The sequence below is a fragment of the Macrotis lagotis genome, chromosome 5 (assembly GCF_037893015.1).
Source record: "Macrotis lagotis isolate mMagLag1 chromosome 5, bilby.v1.9.chrom.fasta, whole genome shotgun sequence".
In the NCBI taxonomy this organism is placed as follows: Eukaryota; Metazoa; Chordata; class Mammalia; order Peramelemorphia; family Peramelidae; genus Macrotis; species Macrotis lagotis.
The window spans coordinates 190,202,018-190,222,039 of NC_133662.1; the positions used below are offsets into that span (position 1 = coordinate 190,202,018).

Sequence of the window (20,022 nt, forward strand, 5' to 3'; positions counted from 1 at the left end):
ATGGTTACTAGGCACAACTGGAGGGCAAATGAATGCCTTAGACCTTTCCCTGAGGCTCTAAGGAGCAAGCATTCTAAAGGAAATTAGACATATAAGAAACTGCTAATAAATATTTTGGGAGGTTATCCAAAGAATTCCACATTTTTCAGTGAATATATGAAGATTAAGAAAAGGCAATGCCCAGTAAGATTCATTCACATGGCTGGATAATCTCTGCCAAATAGCTGACACTCCTTGGAAAGTTCTGCTTATGTAGAATTTTATGTGTCTTGGTTGCTACCCATTCCAGAATGGCATTGTGATGTTTGGTTCCATTTGTATTATTTCTCTAAACTGTTTGTAGTTGGAAGGGGCTTGTCTGTCACTTGAAACTTCCATTGGACAAGCTTCTGGTTTAGGGATTGAAGAAAAGCCATGACTTGAATTATCCATCCCAGGAAGGAGCCAGAAACATTTGGTTTGGTGAAAGACTGTATTCTGTCTATGAAGTCAAGATGCTAGTCAAAAGTAAGAATCGGCTATTGGGGTCTGGTGCATGTTTAATCCATCAACTTTCTTGATTGATGCAACTTTTGCTTGTGGAGAAGCTTGCTTCCAAGGAGAGTTGTGCTGATGTCAGATGGAATTGCTTTGTAGTATGTCTGTTTATTCTGTAACTGGTTCTGGTGGGCTAGACAGGAATTGAAGAGGGGACTCTTAGATGGGCTGAAGAGATCAGTTATAAAGGCCTATTCATTTCAACACTTCCTCTTTTGACTCCATTCTATGATTCACTAGCTTATGGCATCTGAGGAGAAAACAAGCTGTAAAGACTTTTGGACTTCTGTTCCATGAACACATGACCTGAAGAAACAGACCTTTTCATTTGTTTTTTAGCATTCTAGGTGAAGGGAATGGAGTTTATGAGGAGTTTCAAAACACTGGGAGAAGAAGTCTTAGGAACCCAGGAGTTAAAATCTTCTTCTAATTTTGCAGGTTACTAGTACAATGTTGATTGTCTGAGAGCAAGGTACATGCAACCTTTAAGAATTAACTACCTTTGGGACTGCACCATAGCCATAGCTGATAGGTTCCTCCTATTGGGTGACCAATTCTAATTAGGAACTGAGCCTACTTCTTCAGAGATTAAGGTATTGTAGGACAGCATAGACCCCCTTAGGTATGAAGAAGGGGTGTTTTCTTGCTGTATTTTTGAAGTAGTTATCCCTTTACAATTGGTATTAAGTGGTTAAGGTAAAACTGGGAAGTTTGCCACTGGCCCCCTAGTAATAAGAGAACACAGCTGGTAGGGTTCAAGGTAATGACAGTGGAGATAAGAATATCTCAACCCATCAGGGTTGAACCCCTGGAACACCAAGGGTCAGATGTGGCAAACCAGATCATATTATGCTACAGAAGCAAGCAAAGAGATAAGGCCTATCTAAAGGGTACCCATATACCAGGCCAAGAGAGAAGGTCTGAATTATGAAGAGTTCATATAATTTGAAACACATTCAGTCTCCTGAGAGTGGGGTGGGTGGGGATTGGTACTATTGCTTGTCTTTAGGTCTGGCCATATGAGGTTAGCCCTGCCTTCTATAAGTTGACTGCAGCTGTCTAGTTCCCATCATTGCTCTCTAAGGAAGTGGCAGTTTCTTAAGTATGCATGCTTTTGGACATGGTTTCTGCTGCCTGGCAGCTAATACAGTTGCCTTTTGTGGGGGGGGGGAGTGTCACTGAATGACCCTAAGATCCCTCTCTTCACCGCCCTGAGAACATTTCCTGACAGAGTTTGGGTATCTTCACAGAAACCTTCCAATTCTAAAATCTTATTGATTCCTGTGATTCTAGAGATCTTAATTTTCAAATTTGAAGGACTGACTAGTCAATGAACTCAAGATTGGATTTGAATGGTAACTTCTTGATTCATGTGATAGATGACTGATGAATTACCATTTCCAATAATGGATAGAAATCCCATACTGGAAGTTACCAACCTGAACAAAACCATAAACCTGGGTCCTAATGTCAAATGTAGCAGTTACCATGCAAGGCAGGAATGTTGTCATAAAAATATTAAGTCATACTTCCAAATGATGCTAAGTACTATACAGAACCATTTGGCTTCTGCTCCAATACCACCTTCAGCAAGAGGTCTTTCCTGGTCTCCTTGACTAATAATGCCTTCCCTCTGAAATACCTCCTGTTTTACTATATATCTGCCTTTTGTTTTGTAGTTGTGTGCTGTTTTCCCATTAGAATGTGAGTTTTTAGAGGGCACAGCAGTATTTTTCCTTTTCTTTATATCTCTAGCACAGCATTTAAATAAGTTTAGTAACTACTTAATCCATGCTTGTTGACTTACTGATTTAAAAATTTTTTTAGTTATAATATTCATTTTTGCAAAGTTTTCTCCCTCCCATCTTTCCTTCCCCATGCCCAATGATAGATAGCAATTTGCTATAGGTTATACATGGACACTCATGTTATATATATTTCCATATTTGACCTATCGATTATTGAGTAACCCTCTTTCCCAGTTTAGCAACTGAAGATAAACAAAAACATTGAGACAAATTCCCAGAATTTTGGTAAGAATTAGAAGTGCTGTATTATAAAGTTTGTCTGCTTCATAGAAGAAGAACCTAACCAAATTTATTGAAGTATAGAAACTTGTTTCACTTAGACTTGTTAGGGAGATATACAAACATGCATATATGTGTATGTATGGACTGAATTATGCAGAGTTCATATAATTTGAAACACTCATATATATATGTGCACGTATGGACATATATATACATTTAGAGAAATATATCTGTCTTTTATCCATGTATATCTATAAAACATATAGACATATATGTGTATGTCCAATTATCTGTCTCTCTCTAGTATTTATCCCTCTCTCTCTTTCTCTCTCTCTCTCTCCTAGGTCACTTTATCTTTTGAATATTCATGGATATGGTTTATAGAAGAGTATAACTTGCTCTTATGATTCCAGTAAAATTCTTAAGCATTTGATTGAGGTCCTTTTGTGTAGGATCACTGTTCTGTTTGGGAATCTAAGAGGAGGATGTTGGAAGATAATTTCCTAGAATATCTCTGAAATTATAGACCCACAGAACTGTAAAGGATCATAGGACCATATGATCAGGAACTAGAAGGAACTCAGAAGCTATTTAATCTAACCCATCAATTTTGATAAAATTGATGTCCAAGCTGTTTAGACATGGCAAATCATACTTGTAGTAAGTGTTAGATTTCTCAGTCCTTTTCTTTCTGGAATTAAATTTCTAATTTGCCTTTGCATATTTGTTCAGGAGTGAGACTAAAGTTGGAGAGAGAGTGAGTATCCCCCAAGTTCATTCCTGAAAACTGACATTGAGAATGACTCTGTTCAGAATGATGGGAGGGAAGAGGTATATTTGTCTGGAATTGCCCCTGGCAAAAACTATATTTGCTTTCCAACCCTAAACTGTCCACCAGATCAGTTTTTTTTTAGTTGCTTTCACTTCCAAACACTCAACCTTGTCCTGTTTTTGGTATTGACTCTTTAAAAAAGTAAAAAATAATTTAAAATTAAGTCTTACGGGACTAGAAAGAGGACGTGCAATAGATGCAATGTATGGAAACAAACTAATTCTTAGATGGAAGGCACTCATTTTGAAATGATCATTGATTTAGCATTCTACCTTCTGGAAAATAGGTTTTATTATCCCAATTTAAAGATAAGGTTACTGAGGTGCAGAGAGTCCTTGCTCAAGGTCACATGGATGATAAGGAGTAGAAGAGGGAAATAGAGCCCGGGTCTCTGGAAGCCAGTGCTCTTCCAATAGCCAGTGCTTTATACCATTATTTGTGTGGAACATGTGAGTTCTGACAGTCCATCAGAAGCACCACAGAACAACCTGCCTAATTTGTTTCAACTTTTTCATTCTTCTATCACCCCAACCACCATCACTTCCCATTTGCCCCCACCCCCTACCCTGAGTCCTGTCAAGTAAGATATGCATGAGATGATAGTGTTCTCTTGCTGCTATTGCTTGCTGATGGTAAAAGTGATTGTACAAAAGCCAACAAAGAAATAAATGTTCTGGCAAAGAAGTTTTATCCTTACACTCCCTGCCTGTCAGGTCCCCTGCCACTATTAGAAGAGACACCTCATTAACAACTTGTAATGAGCATCAATAAACCATGTGCTAGTAAATAATAAATATATGCTTGCTATCTGATATGGCAATTACATCCACGGCTGACATAGAGCAGAAACCGTTCTGGAATATTATCAATGAATAAGATCTCAGTGACTAGTCTCCTTTCATTATCAGGGTACCTTGCTTTCTGAAGCCTTGTTCTGGTCAGATAGTGCTATCTACATATGCTATCTTTGGATCTTGCTTATTATGAGCTAACAAAAATTTAAATAAATCCAATGATGTAACAAATGATATACTATATGCAGGGGATGGTATCAAGAATAACTATCACTTTGGTCTTTTCATTATGCCAATGTGTTTATTAACAAATGATCAATATGCATTCATTTGCTTTCTTCCTATCTTTTTTTTAACATACCTTATCCACTCACTCCTGCATACAATAGGAATGAAATTAAACAAAAAATCTTTATTAGAACAATCATAGTATTTAGAGTTTAAAGAATCTTGGACATCATCTGCCAATGAATCAGAAGGCATTTATTGAGCTAGGCAGAAAAGTGAGTTCCTTCCCTCAAGGAGTTTTTAGCCTATTGGGGGGGGTACAATATGTTCTTTACATATATAACTATCTACATACATATAACCATACCAATACATATATACATACACACACACACACACACACACACATACACACACACACACACACACACACACACACCAAATAGTTTATCTTTATTGGAAAGAGACCCACTTGGGAAAGACTTCTTGGATAAAACTGTGCTTGAAGTGAGCAAGAGATTTTTTTAGAGGTGGAAGTAAGAAGAGAGGGAACAGTCTAAGCATTGGAATATAGCCTGTCCAGAGGTATGGGGGTGGGAGATACAAGGCCTAATATGGGAACAGCCAATAAGCTGATTTGGGAGGAGCATAGAGTTCATGAAGGAGAATAATATGTAATCAACCTGGAAAGATAGATAGAAGTCAGCTTGTGGATGGTGTTTTGAATGCCAAACAGAGAAATTTGTACTTTTTCTGGAAGGCAATGGGAAATCATAATATATCTATATCTATCTATCTATCTATCTATCTATCTATCTATCTATCTATCTATCTATAATATGTATGTATTATTTTAGAGATGGAGAAATTGAAGTCCAATGAAGTCAAAGTGACTTCCCTAATAAAAGTTACATTGGGAATACATGCCAGAATTAGGAGTTAAATGGAAGTTCTTTGACTTTATAGTATTGTTTCCACTCTACCATGCTAAATGTGAATTGGTAGTCAATATTTTACATCTCTCCATGAAATCTCTTCCATTCTTCTCAGCACCCTAGACTTTGGTCAGGGATAGAGTAGAGATGTCTAGATATTGGAAAAGTGCTGTACTACATATCTTTTACAGCTATTCCTTTTATTCCCTTTTTAATTCAGAGGAGTATATAGATTGCTGTTGTTTCTCCTGACTACTTCGATCTTGCAAATAAATAATCTTGATGTTCACCTTAAGGCTGGACCTCCAGCTTTTTGGAACAAATTTCTGTTTCTGAGTTTAAATCTAAACTTTAATGAATGAAATGAGGAGTCAGACAAATGTAAAATTCATAAGGAGGCTTCTCATAAAGAAAGATAACATTAGCTGAAGGACATATACCATGAGAAAGTGCACACCAAGGCAACTTTAGGGAAAGACTGTCTTTTAGAAGGTTGCAATGGAAATTCTAAGACTTGAATTCAAACTGTACAAACTTAGAGGAGTTACAAGTCTCTTTGATAATCATACATCTTTAGCTAGATCTTATACATGATAATTGAAATTATCTTCAGGGTATTTGGAAGAAAGTAGGTACTTAAGGAGTGCTTTTGAAAATATCACAAGTGCTTTCTTGGACTACTGAACAGTCTTTTTCAAGTCATTGGTTAGCATTGCTCCTTGTTAGCTCAGTGGAAAATGTGAGGAGGACCCTTCCTGAAAGGAAAAATAATCTTTTATGCTTCTTTTTATTCATCTTTTTATTTTCATGGGTTTTGTTTGTAGCTTTTAAAAAATTCCTCAAACTTCTCAAGTCCAATGACTTCCTTCACCCTATTTCAATCACATATAGCCAACTGATATCTCACCATATTTTAGATTTATACCACCTCTTATCTCAAAGCATGAGTTTTCCATTCTCTGTTCACACTTTCCCATTTCTTTATTACTCACTTTCATCGTTATTATTTCTCTTTGTCAGATTTCTGCTTCTATGACAGATGCTTATTCTCTAAGTTCATCTTACCCAATCTTTATTTATTTATTTACCATTATGCCTAGACTTGACCCTATAGCTGGTAATTTCAATGACTCTCAAACATCTTACCCCAGTGATATTCTCATCTTTTTTTTTTCCTTTAGGTTTGGGTTAAGTGGCTTGCCCAAGGCCACACAGCTAGGTAATTATTAAGTGTCTGAGACTGGATTTGCACCCAGGTACTCCTGACTCCAAGGCCAGTGCTTTATCCACTACGCCACCTAGCCGCCCCAATATTCATCCTTGGTTAAGACCTTTCATTTGATTTTTTTCCTACCCTTCTTGAATCCCTGAATATCTACTGTAAGAAGTTATAAAATCCAGCATATTTTCCCACTGCATATGTGTGATATATTATCTCAGCTGAGTCCTTCTACTCTGCCTGTATGGCCTGCTTAACTCATTCCTTATAAAAACTAACCTGTATAATTTTAAATCTTATACAGATATTTTTTTAAAGAAATTTTTTTTTCGTTTTTTACCAAGTCAATGGGGTTAAGTGACTTGCCCAAAGTCACACAACTAGGTAATTATTAATGTCTGAGTCCTGATTTGAACTTAAGTTCTTCTGACTCCAGGGAAGGTGCTCTATCCACTATGCTGCCTAGCTACCCCTACAGATATTTTTCTGATCTTTTATTTTCAAGTGTCAACTATAAAGATGGATTAAAACCAATGAAAGAAGTACAAATAAAAAGTACAAGCACCAGACTTGATAGTTTGAAATATAAATTTGAAAAAGTTTTTAAGAAACAATAGATTCTTTGAAAATAGTACAGAAAAAAGTCAAAATTTCAGAGAGGACAGAACAAATAGAAATATCTAAAAATTATACAACAAGATTTGAAATTTCTACAAATGAAAATAAGAAAACTGGAGAAATGAGCTCAGCTAACCAGTCAGATTCCTTGTTCTCCTAAGACTGGAGAACTTAAGAGTCTGGATATCATATTTCAGCAAATCATGTAATAAGATTTTCTAGAAATAGAAAATAGAGCACAGCTAAATACAATTCATAATATCTAGCAAAGGTGAACACCAAAGTTAATTCAGATCAAATTCCAATATCCAAAAATAAAGAGAGGCTCTTACAATCTGTCAACAAGAAACAAACAAGTTAGTGCAAAAAATACCATTTCAGATTGCACAAGATTTCCCATCTAGGATGAGTAAAGAAAGTAGATACTGAAGTACAACAAACTGATAAATCTTTACCCTAAACTGCCTGTTAAGCAAAACTGAGCACATATTTTAAATCAAAAGATCTATTTTTAATGTAACTCAGTTCCTCTGGATTTTCCTGTAGAAGAATTGAAACAGGCACTCACCTTTCAGGGTTTTTGAATGCACATTGACACAAAAAAGAATTGGAACAAAGTATACAAGACTTTAAAGAAAGGGATTGATAAGATTAGATTCAAAACTCTTTGAAATCTCATCTCACAAGAGGAAGATTGAGGAAGCAATGATTTGAACTCAATGGAAAACTATAGTAGGAAAATGAGAACACAAGGGAGTGGCAATAGGGATTGAAATGAATGTTAGATTTTAAACATGAAAAGATGAAAAATGAGTTAATAAACAGATGAGGATTGGGAGGATGAGGAAAGGTAGGTCACTGCTAAATAAATGTCATGTCTACAACTGTGAGAATGGAAGGCAATTTTTGAAAAGAGAATATTGGAAAGACTGAAGTTCTAGGAACTGTGTCATATATTTGAGGGATGCTATGCTTTTGTATATGTTTAGGTGAAAATTTTAAAATTGTATTGATATTAGTCAACTGATAAAACAGTTAAATGTGATATAATGGAGGGAAAAATTACTATTGAATGTTTTCAGTTGTGTCTGACTCTTTCTGACATCATTTGGGACTTTCTCAGCAAAGAAACTGGAATGATTTGCCATTTCCTTCTCCAATTAATTTTATAGATGAAGAAACTAAAGCAAACAGGATTAAGTGATTTGCCTAGAGTCACATAGCTAGTAAGCATCTTAAATCAGATTTAAACTCAGGAAGATGAGTCTTCCTGACTCCAAGTCTGGCACTCTATCCACTGTACCACCTAGCTTCCCTGAACAGAGGGAAAAATCAAATAGTTAATGTAATATGTTGCAACAGAGGGAAAATCAAACAAAACTCTGAACATATGTGGATTCAACCATGGCCCAGGTAAGGGTGAGATCTAAATATTAAACATTTCTTAAAAAAGTTTGACATTCATAATCTATAGGGAATTGACAAACATTTTTAAGTTTAAGAGCTATTTTCTAACAGATAAATCACTCTAACATGAGAACAGGAAGTTTCTGAAAGAAGTCAAGTCAGATAGCACTTGTAGTTTCCCACTGATGTGCTAAATTCTGGGCACTGTATTAAGTACTGGAAGGAGAAAACTTATTAAGAGGAACACCATCAACAATCACTTGGGAAAAGTGTTCAAAATTACAGTTAATCAGAGAAATACAGATTAAAATAAATCTGAGGTATTATTTTATATTTACCAAATTGATTAATGTGCTTAAAGATGAAAATGTCCAACATTGGTGAGATTGTGGGGAAAATGCCAAATTCATTTGCTGTTGGTTAAGCTTTGACTTTGGGAAGCAATGTGGAAATATGCAATAAAAGTCCCCAAAATGTTGATACTTCTTGAGTAATGATCATGAAAATATCCAATTTACACAAATGGACATTGAAGAACTATTTATAATAGCAAAAATCTGGAAATAAACTAAATGCCTAAGCTTTGGATAAAATCAGATTGAACTGTGATGTCTAGGTGATACATAAATGAGATGCAACATGGCAAAGTGAATAGAAAGTTAGCCTGGAAATTAGGAAAATGGGTTCAAATCTTGTTTTAGGTACATTTAGGCTAATCATTTAGCTTTCCAGTGCCCTTTACAATTCCCTAGAGAGTTACTCATCTGCATTTTTAGGAGTTTCCTTATTGGTGAACCATTGGTGAAGTGATTATCATGAACTACTGCATCACCAAATCCAAATAATCTCTTTTAGTGCTCAACATTCTTGCCTCTTTGAAGCATTTGATACTATGAATCATTATTCCTTTTTCTGATGGTCAGTCTTCCAATGATTTGAGATACAATACTTAGTTTTTCACCTAACTCTCTCTATTTCATTGACTTCTTGCTTTCTCCATCATCCTTTAATATGGATTTTTCAAATTTTGTCTTTAGTTCATTGCTTTCTCTTTATACCTTCACCTTTTGGAGTTTCCTACATTCCCAGACCTTCAACTGCTATCACAGAATTTACCTCAAGGTCAGGTAAGAAGTCACTTTTGATTCCATCAACAGTAAAGTACAAGTAAAACTTAAGAGGGATTTAGGATTGTTGCCTCGGTTAGAAGGCAGATATGATTCAATTTTGCATCATAGCAATAATTTGAAGCATTGCTATGATATTCGGAAGACTAAAAGTCAAAGATCTCTGGTCCAATGAAATTACTTAGTACTGATGGAGCCACACTGATTAGTGATAAGGACATGATCTTGGAGGGATGGACTGAACACTTCCATGTTGTTCTCCACAGACTGTCATCAACTAATGCTGTAGTTACACCTCACATTGAAGTCAATCCCTTTTTAGTCAAACTTTCAACTGAAAAAGAGGTATTGAATGCCATTAGGTTTTTCTCATGTGGCAAAGCATGTGCAGAGCTCTATAAGGAGGAGTCTATTGCTCATACAGAAGCTGACTGAATTCCATTTACCTATTTGCAAATAAATTTCAAATTTATACCTTCATTTCTGACCTCTGTTTTGAGTTCTAGAACTGTGTCTATAGCTCCCTAAGACATTTCCGCCTAGATATTCATGATTACTTCATACTAAATTTATATGAAGCCATGCTTATTATCTTTGACCCTAATTGTCCTCATAATCTTTGTCCCTTCCTTCTGGCGACACTATGTCTGTCAGTGGTAGCATCATTTCTCCAGTCATACATATTTGAAACCTCAGGATTATCTTTGATCTTCTATCTCTCACCTCTTATGGTCAAATAGTTATAAAGTCCTTTTGATTTTATTTCTGCCGTATCTATTGTATTTTTCCAGACTTTACTACCATGCCTCAAACCTTATTAGCCTTCTTCTACTGGTACCACCAGAGAATTCTTTCCAGAAGGAAGTCCCAGAATAGTCATATTTTATTCTCATGACTTCACTGCTATCTTCCAGTGTAGGTATAAATCTTCTGCTTTTTCATTTTCTGTTTATTAATTCTCTTGCCTCATTAGAATGTAAGCTCCTTGAGGTTAGAGACTGGCTTTGTTTTTGTTTGCATTTGTGTCTCCATTTAAACAATGTCTGATTCAAAGTAAGTTGATTATTAAAAGTTTGTTGACTTGCTGACTTGCCTTTACTTGAATCTTCATCTCAATCCTGCCACCATTTGGGTATGTCTTCATTACCACCTACTCTTCCCAGTTTCATTTCCGATTTCCAATCTCTGTCCCTCCTTTTTGCCCTTTATAGCATGGCCAGCATAATTTTTTTTTTATGCACAGATGTAATCATATTATGATTCTGCTAAAAAACTTCAGTGCCTTCTTGCTGCAAGTTAAAACCCATTTTCCTAGTATTTGAAACAATCCACAATCTTGTAAAACTTTTTTTTTAAAACTATCTTTTTCAGTTTGTGGTACTTCAATTTAAATATTACGATTTTATATTATTCTCATTAAATGTTCTTTACTATCAAGGCAATCTGAACTATTCTTTCCCTACCTTTATATTTTTAATTACATTATTTCCAAAATTTGTTACATCTGTCTTCTCTTCCCTTTTGAATTCTTTACTTATCCTTTGAGGCTTAATTCAAATGCTACCTGCTCCATGATGCCTTCTCTGATTCCTTTCTTGCTAATGGTCTTCTCATTCAGACACTCATAACTAATACACTTATCATTTAGTACTATGTTATAGTTATTTGGTTATTTGTCTCATCTCCCTAATAAATGTGTCTTTCATAAGGATTTGAACTGTTTCTTAGGTTAATCTTATATTTCTTCCAGAGTTATTGGGGCAGCTAGGTGTCATAGTGGATAAAGCACCGGCCTTGGAGTCAGGAGTACCTGGGTTCAAATCTGGTCTTAGACACTTAATAATTACTTAGCTGTGTGGCCTTGGGCAAGCCACTTAACCCCATTTGCCTTGCAAAAAACCTAAAAACAAACAAACAAACAAACCCAGAGTTATCACAATATATATGGAGGGCACTTAATGTTTTGCTGGGGGAATTACTGAACAAATTAAGGAGTCATAGTTTATAGATCAATTTTACATTTGATACCTTCCTGCAATAAACTTCTTTTAAAAATTCCTTCATAGATATAAGTTTTGGTTCCTTGGTAACTAGATCCATTAATTATAATAATAATAAAAAAGCAACTAATGATCATCATAGGAAAGAAGTCTTATTGACCTATACAAGAAAGAAAATGAAAATAACAGCTTTTCTGTAGTACTATTTCACACATTCAGTAACATTGCTGGGATACAAAAATACAAAAATACAGTAGGATCATAGATTCAAATTTTAGAATGAGAAAGAATCTTGGTGACCAATAGTCTAATATCCTTCCCTCATTTACAGATTAAAAAAACAAACATACTAATGTTCAGAAAGGTATGTGATTTGCATAAGAAACTGGCAGAATTTGAATACAAGTCCTCTGAATCCAGAATCACTCTAATCATTTTAGGTTTTGTTATTTTCTTAAACTGTACCATATACTACTTCATGTGTAAACATGAACACATTTTTATACGTACATTCAAATACATAGACATAAGCAAAATGCTCAACATACACATACACACACGTACATATACATCCCTATCTCTAAACTTCTTCAAATCTGCAAGGATGCTTATTGGTCAGCAGAGGGTGCTGAACACATTGCAGAAGTCATTTGCTAAGTATAAAGAGCGCCCCCTTAAGGGAGAAAAAAGTTTAGGCAGAGAGGCTTTGCAAACCTGCTGAGGGATCGATACTTTATTACCTCTGAGTTTGATTTTCTCTCTGCACTTTCTCAAAATGCTCCTAGGACTGTTTAGGATTCTAGAATCATGGACTTATGGAATTGGAAAGGTACTCAGAAATTGTCCATTCCAGAAACTGTCCCTGATCTGAAACTCTATCATCTATGTTTTATTTTAAGACCTCCTGATATGAGGACCTTGTGACTTTCCAAAATAATATATTTTGCTTTTGGACAACTTTAAGTTTTAGAAAATATTCATTATATGGAGCAGAAAACTAGTTCCTTATATAGCTCTTACTTATTAACCATTGTTTTATCCTTTGGGGGTCAAGCAGAAAAGATCCAATCTTCTATAGAATAACCCTTCAAATATTTGAAGACACTTGTAATATGTCCTTCCATATCCCACCCAGTTCTTTTTTTTTCCATATTAAATCACCATAGTTCCTTAGTTATGGCTGAGTTTCAAAGATTTTCATCAATTTGGTTGTCTTCTTCAAGATTTTTCCAACTTCTACCTAATTCCTAAAATGTGGTAACTAGAATTAAATAAATTGCTGCAGATGTGATAGAATATATTGAAGTAATCACCTCTTTCATTCTGCACATTATACTTCTTTTAATGCATTCTAATTTTAAATGAGTTGTTTTGGTTGCTAGGAGCACTGTTGATTCATCTTGAGCATGTTCTCCCAGGTTCTTTTATATCACTTGTGCCTTAGATGCTTCTCCTTAACCATAGTTTTTTAGTGGCCTTAAAATTCAGTCATAGTACTATGTGTTTTTGTTATTACTATTGTTTTTACTGAGGCATGTGATTGCATTGGTGGAGGGAAATCTCCCTATGAAGATAGACGTTTGGCATTTTATAAATAAGTTGTATTAATTTTTATCTTATTAGCTTGAGTCTATTGTTATAGCCTGCTATGTTCTTTTGCCTCTTCTCTTCATTACCCGCTGTGTTAGTTATATCCTTTAGATACATATCAAACTTAAATTTGATAAGCATGTCATCTACATTTTTGTCCAAATTATTAATAATAAGAACATAAAAGAATAAAAAAAGAATAGGAAAAAATAAAGAATCCTGTAGTAACTCCAATAGTCTTGCAGAAACTTCCTTCTGATTTATTATTTACCATTTATTAGTCTGAGTTATTTAACCTATTTCTGAACCAATCTAATTGCACATCATGAAATACACATCTCTCTTTCTTGGCCTCTATGAAAGAAGACTTCAGAAACCATCTCAAAGATATACAACCCCAAACAAAAAAAGTAACTACTATTGCCAAAATGTGGTGAAAAAAAAATCATTTTTCATTATATGGATACTATATTAGAACCCATAATGACCAAGGTAGATTCTTTGAGATTAAGTTAATCTCAAAGACATGTTGACCATGGCATATACTGAATAAATCCTCAGCACAATCTGAGAATTGTAATGATATACTGTTAAAGAAAGCGGTAATTTGATACTTTACAAAAAGTTCAATGGAGTCAAGTGTGTTTTATTTTTACTAGTATTTAACCAGGAATGAGGCTACAGGACTTATATTATCCTTGCTTCTATTTAAGCAAGAACCATTTTACTAATTTGTTTGTGTTTTGGTATCTCAGGTCAAGGAAGGGATTATAATAATGACTGATTATTAATAATAATAATAATAATAATAATAATAATAGTAATAAGTTTTATATTGTGCTTATTCTCTGGAGGTACTTTATAATTATCTCATTTTATAACTACTTACATTCAGAATATCTCTCAGTTGTAGGAGAAGTTAAGAGGAACCCATAAACTAGACAGCGCTGGCTCAGAGGAGCTGGTTGGTTGATTGGTTGTTCCATACTCTAAGAGGACCAAAATGACATCGCTATTTTGGGGTCAAGGTACAATGTGTCCAACTGTGACTGATCAGATCAATGCAAGTTTGAAAGCCCCTGCCACAAGTCAGGCACAAATAGTTCAGATGAATATTAGGAGTGGAACAATGATAGAAACTACATATGACTAGAGTATGATGTCAAGACCTTTCCCAAGGATACAGAGTTATGTATCAGAAACAACCAATGAAAATGAATGGTCAGGAATAGACTTTTGAGTATATGGGAGGAAGGGAATTTTTAAAAAAGCCTGGAGAGGGGGAAGAAATCTTTAAAGAAGACTTTAAAAACTGAATAACAAACCTTATAGTAAATCTCAAAAGTAATAGGGAGCTACTGGAATTTATTGAATATGGGATGATAAAACTGCCCTTTAAGAATGTTGTATGGGTAACTGAGTGGAGGATGAACTAGAGTGGGGAGACCAACCAATAAGTTGTGTGTGAGGAGATGAGGGCCTGCACCAGGATTATGGTAATATCAAAGGAGTAAAGTGTTTATATAGTAGAGATATAAAGAAAACCAACCAGAACTTGGCAATTGATTGGATATCTGTGTTTGGTGTAACTGAGAAGTTGATGCTATCTATATTGGGAGACTAGGTGATTGAGGGGATGGTGGTACCCACAAAAGTATGAGAGAATTTAGGAAGCAGGGTCATTTTGGGGGAAAGAGAATAAATTAAGTTTAGGGTATTCTAAGTTTCAGATGACTGTGGGATATCCAGTTTTAGATGTCCAGTAGTCAATTGGTGAGTTGAGAATAGAGTTCAAGAACAAGGTTAAGGCTTAATAAACAGGATTGAGAATCAACTGCATAAAGATGATTATTGAAATTATTGAGAATGGATCAGCTAACCAAAAGAAAGAATTTAGAGGGAGAAGAAAAGAGAAACTATGGGAAAGTTTTTTCAGGATATCCATAGTTAGCTGGTATGATGTGGATAAAGCTCAAATAAGACAGGAGTTTTCAGACAGGTAGGAGGAGCATGTCTGGAAAGACCAATGTCTTGAAAATGTAGAAACAAGATAATGTCAAGGAGAAGAGAGTGATCAACAGTATCAAAGATGCAGTGATTTCAAGAGATATGGATTGAGAAAAGAGCTTTAGATGTTAAATGATCATTAGTAACTTTGGAGAGAACAATTTCAGTTGAATGATGAGATGAGAAACAAGGCTACAGAGAGAAGATCCAATTTCAATTCAATAAGTGCTATTAAACAAAATAAGGCAAAAAAGACCCTGCCCTCAAGAAGTTTACAGTCTAATGGAGATAACATACCAATACATATATACAAAGTAAACAATGTACAGTATAAATAGGAAATAAATAAGAAAGGGAAAACATTGGGAGGGACCAGGAAAGGCTTTTAGTTGGAAATTAAAGGCCTCAAGGGAGGTCAGTAACCAGAGAGAAGGGGGAACATTCCAGACTAGAGGGACAATCAGAGAAAATGCCTGGAGCCCAGAGAAATGGGGTTGAGGAACAACTTGGGAATGTCACTGGAGCAAAGAGTATGTGTTAGGGAGTAAGATACATGAAGACTAGAGAAGCAGGAGATTATGAATGCCAAACAGCATTTTGTATTTGATCCTGAAAGTAATAGGAAACCACTGTAGTTTATTAAGTAAGGAGATGACATGATCTGATCTGTCTTTTAGGAAAATCGCTGAATAGAGAATGGATTAGAAGGAGGGAGACTTGAGGCAGGCAGAGCCACCAGCAGTCTATTGCTGTAACGGAAGCTTGAGATGTTGAGGGCTTGTACTAGAATGGTCTTAGAGGAGAGAAGGGATCATATTTGGAAGAATGAGAGTAAAGAAGGTGGAGGCAATTAACCTCCTTTCTCAAGGAGGTTAGCCAGGAAAGGGAGGAGAGCTACAGATGTTTACTAGCACGGATGGGCAGACCAAGTGAAAAAATTTTAGGCATAAGGAAAATATGTGAATGCTAAAGGAAAATAGTTGCTTTTAGGCACCTATGATAGTACCTGGTGGGAGTGGGATACCTGGGGGTGGAGGTGAGGGTGCTCAGACATCTGGAATGGTTCACACTACAGAGTGATTGGTGCCAGTCAATCCAGTAGCTCCAGCAACAGGGAGATCCAGCCTTTCTTCTCCTGGCTGAGCCTCCTCCCACCCTGGACCATCCCAAGGTCTCTAGCTTGAGGTCCTTTAGTCCATATTGAACTCTCCCAATATTCTGTACCTTACACTGCACAATTCTTTGTTTTGTAGCAAAGCAAATTTCCAATGAGTAAATTCCCTCTACCCAGGAAAGTTGGTACCCGTTTGCAACTTAATATCTTAGAGAGGTGCCTGAGGACAGTGAGAAGTTATGGCTTATCCATAGTCACATAGACAGTATCAAAGGCAGGACTTGGTTGAACATCTATCTTCCTGACTCTGAACCCTGGCCAAATTGCTTTCAATTTGTCATTAACATTACCTCAATCCAAGATATCATTTGAGGACTGAGTATAAGGAGTGATAGTGGTCGTGAGTAGTAATGGCAATAAAGGTAACAGTCTATGGATTTTTTTTTTTTAGCAAGGCCATGGTGTTGTTATTTGCTCAAAGTCACATGATCAGGTAATTATTAAGTGTCTGAGGCTGAATTTGAACTCAGGTCCCCTTGACTCCACTGCTGGTGTTTTATCCACTGTGCCACTTAGCTACCTATGGGGTTTCCTTGAAAAAAAAAGAATAGTGCCAGGTTTGATAACTTATATAATTCCAGCTTTTAGAGAGGTTGAGACTGGCATCTGGATCTCTTGAATTTTAGATTTTTAAACTTCACTAGACTAAATTGATTAGGTATTCCCATTAAGTCCTGTACCAATATGGTGAGGGGTGGGACAGGTGCCAAAGCAGGGATGGATGAACTAACCTATGCTGGAAATAAACAGGTAAAAATTTCCATGCTGCTCAGTAGTGAGATATTTCCAGGCTAGGTGAGTTTAGGAGGTCTAGTCTTTTTTTTTTAAAAAAAGTTTGATTTTCCCATTCTCTAGCATTTACTATTAAAGGAATACCCTAACTTCATAGAGTAGATTTCTATGAAGTTGCATGTAAATGAATCATTTAGCATTCACAAGGGAAGCTTTACTCTTTAAATGACTTTTGCTGGGAAGTCTTTTATAATGTAAATAATCACCTCCAAACTTTTATTGGGTTTGTAAATTTGAATTTTGCTTAGTGGGTTTCCCCCCCTAAAATAAGACACATCTGAATCACATTTCAGCTTTTTTTATCTAATACCTGCACCTAGTGGGCACTTAATAAATGTTTATTGAGATGAATTGAATTTTCATTCCCCTTTTCTGCTGAGCTCCCCTCCCAAAGCCTGATCGAGTTCATTCAGATATCAGTTCAGTTGCAGCTGTGGCAGGAAAATCCCTCTGTTGTGAAAAGTGAAACATTTTGTGGTTCAGCTTTCAATTCTGTCTGATGCTTTTCAGCAAAAGGAAGACCAGTTTATGCTCTTTAAAGATTCTATCAGGCAGGATTAAAATGACATCTGTATTTGTGAGCTCAGATAAAACAAAGCATTGCAAATAAAGGCAATAGGAGGCAAAAGGCTTTTGTGAGACTTGTTTAATGGTCTAAACCATAAGCCAACATGTACCTGGATAAAAATTAAATTGAAATAATAGAGAAACCTTTCATTTTGCAAACACATCAACTTGTTTCCTTTTTTTTAAAACTGAAGACTAGGAAAAAAGAATAGAGGGAATCCTTTATAATAAGTAAACAAGACAGAATCCTTGGGCATATATGTATGAGAGATGAATACCCAGAAATTTCTTAAATGAAATTTTACTCCAACTTTTTTCTTTTGCCTATTAAAAAAGAAATAAAGTGCACTACTACCATCACCAAAACAAAACAAGACAGAATGAGTTTTTATTTAAATTTTATTTTATAGTATTTCATTCTTACTAAGTAAATTCCACATGTAGTCACCTGTGGCTCTCTAGACATTCGTATCTACATTTCTCTCTGGCTTTGTCTGTCTCTCTTGCTGTCTGTCTGTCTCTGTCTCTGTTTCTCTGTCTATCTCTGTCTCTGTCTTTCTGTCTCTCTCTGTCTCTCTGTCTGTCTGTGTCTGTCTGTCTCTCTGACATTTTCTTTTCCCAAGCCAATAAAGGTATAGTGGCAGATGCAAAGCCTGCCCGAAGTGGAGTCCTGATTATTGTGGCCTTGGGCTCTTTATAAAGCAGTGGCCTTCTTGAGACTGGCCCAGTATTAGAGTCGATCCCCTGATGGCTTTGCACATTCCTTTTCTTTCCCTGAATGAATGCTCTAATCTGGCTGGAAGGCATGGCCAGTCCCTATAGCCACTTCGGCTGCACCTGCTCATCAAGGAATGGAAACACCTGCCTAGCTGAGGCTTAGCATTTAAGTGCTGCTATTCGAAGATAAATCTCATTCTTTTGTATCTGCCTCCTCTCTCTTCATCCCTCTCCCTCTCCCCTTCCCCCAAACCAAAGCAATGATGTATATTTTTAGGATACACTTTCCTTGGCCCCACTTTGCTGAATTTTTTTCTTTTTTTTTTGCCTTTACAAAGTAGGTGGATTTTTCTGAGTGAGATTTCTCTGTTTTTTACCAGATACAGAGGAAGTCTCTGAATTGGCACCAGGGCATCTGTCTAAAAGACTGCTATGGGTTTGGGGATCTTCTGTTGTTTTATGTTTAATGTTTTCACCAACCTGTTTTGAAACTTCCATTTGAATTTCTCCCCTTTTCCCTCCTTGAGGAAATCAACACTAGAATAAAATGATTTTCAGATACTTTTTACGTATGAATTTACAGAAAGTTACTCTATTTTCCTGGGCTTCAAACTATAGGTAAAGTTGCTGCTGTTGCTGGCTTGTATTTATAAAATACTTTCACTTATATGATCTCAATTGATCCCAAAATCCTGTCAAGTAGTACGTGCAAGCAATCTTATTCTCTTTTAACAGATAAGGAAACTGAGGCTCAAGTTAGATGAAGTGACTGACATGTTGACATCTGAGATAAGAGTTGTGTGGCATAATGAATACAGTGGCTCTTGTGGTCTAAAAAGCCTTGGTTAAAATCTTGTTGCTGACAAATACTGAATGAGTGACCCTGGGCAAGTCATTTGACTTTTAAAAAATGGATCAATACTTTTTTAAATTGCTTTTTGAATTTTACAATTTCCCCCCAATTTTGCTTCCCTCCCCCCCACCCCCCACAGAAGGCAGTCTGATAGTCTTTACATTGTTTCCATGCTAAACATTGATCAAAATTGAAAGTGTTGAGAGAGAAATCATATCCTTAAGGAAAAAATAAAATATAAGAGAGCAAAATTACATAATAGGATACCTTTTAAAAGACATTTGACTTTTCAGTGTTCCAAGCAGAAAGACTATAAACTGCAGAACAGGAGCTAATCTGCTCTGAGAAATCACTATACCTCACTGAGGTATACCACTATTTCCTCACTGAGAAATCATAGGTCTTGTCTCTTTATACCCTCCCTCCACAAAAATCAATCAATCAATCAATTAATCAATCTCACACCAGAAGAATTTGAACCTGATCCTTTCTTGACTTTTACATCAACACTTTTTTTCTCACTTTGCAATATTTTTAGGTCTGGGACAATGTTTTGTATGAACAAATGAGTGAACAATGACCAAATGAACAAGTA

The 20,022-nt window shown here is 35.9% G+C and overlaps 1 long non-coding RNA gene across 1 annotated transcript in view; it reads left to right on the top strand.

The window, feature by feature from the left end:
* The first annotated feature begins 377 nt into the window (after positions 1 to 377).
* LOC141489998 (uncharacterized) overlaps positions 378 to 20,022 on the top strand; it is a 71,278-nt gene continuing 51,633 nt past the window's right edge. The window contains exon 1 of the long non-coding RNA XR_012469044.1: positions 378 to 507. This is a non-coding gene — a long non-coding RNA (uncharacterized LOC141489998). The remainder of the gene's footprint in view (positions 508 to 20,022) is intronic.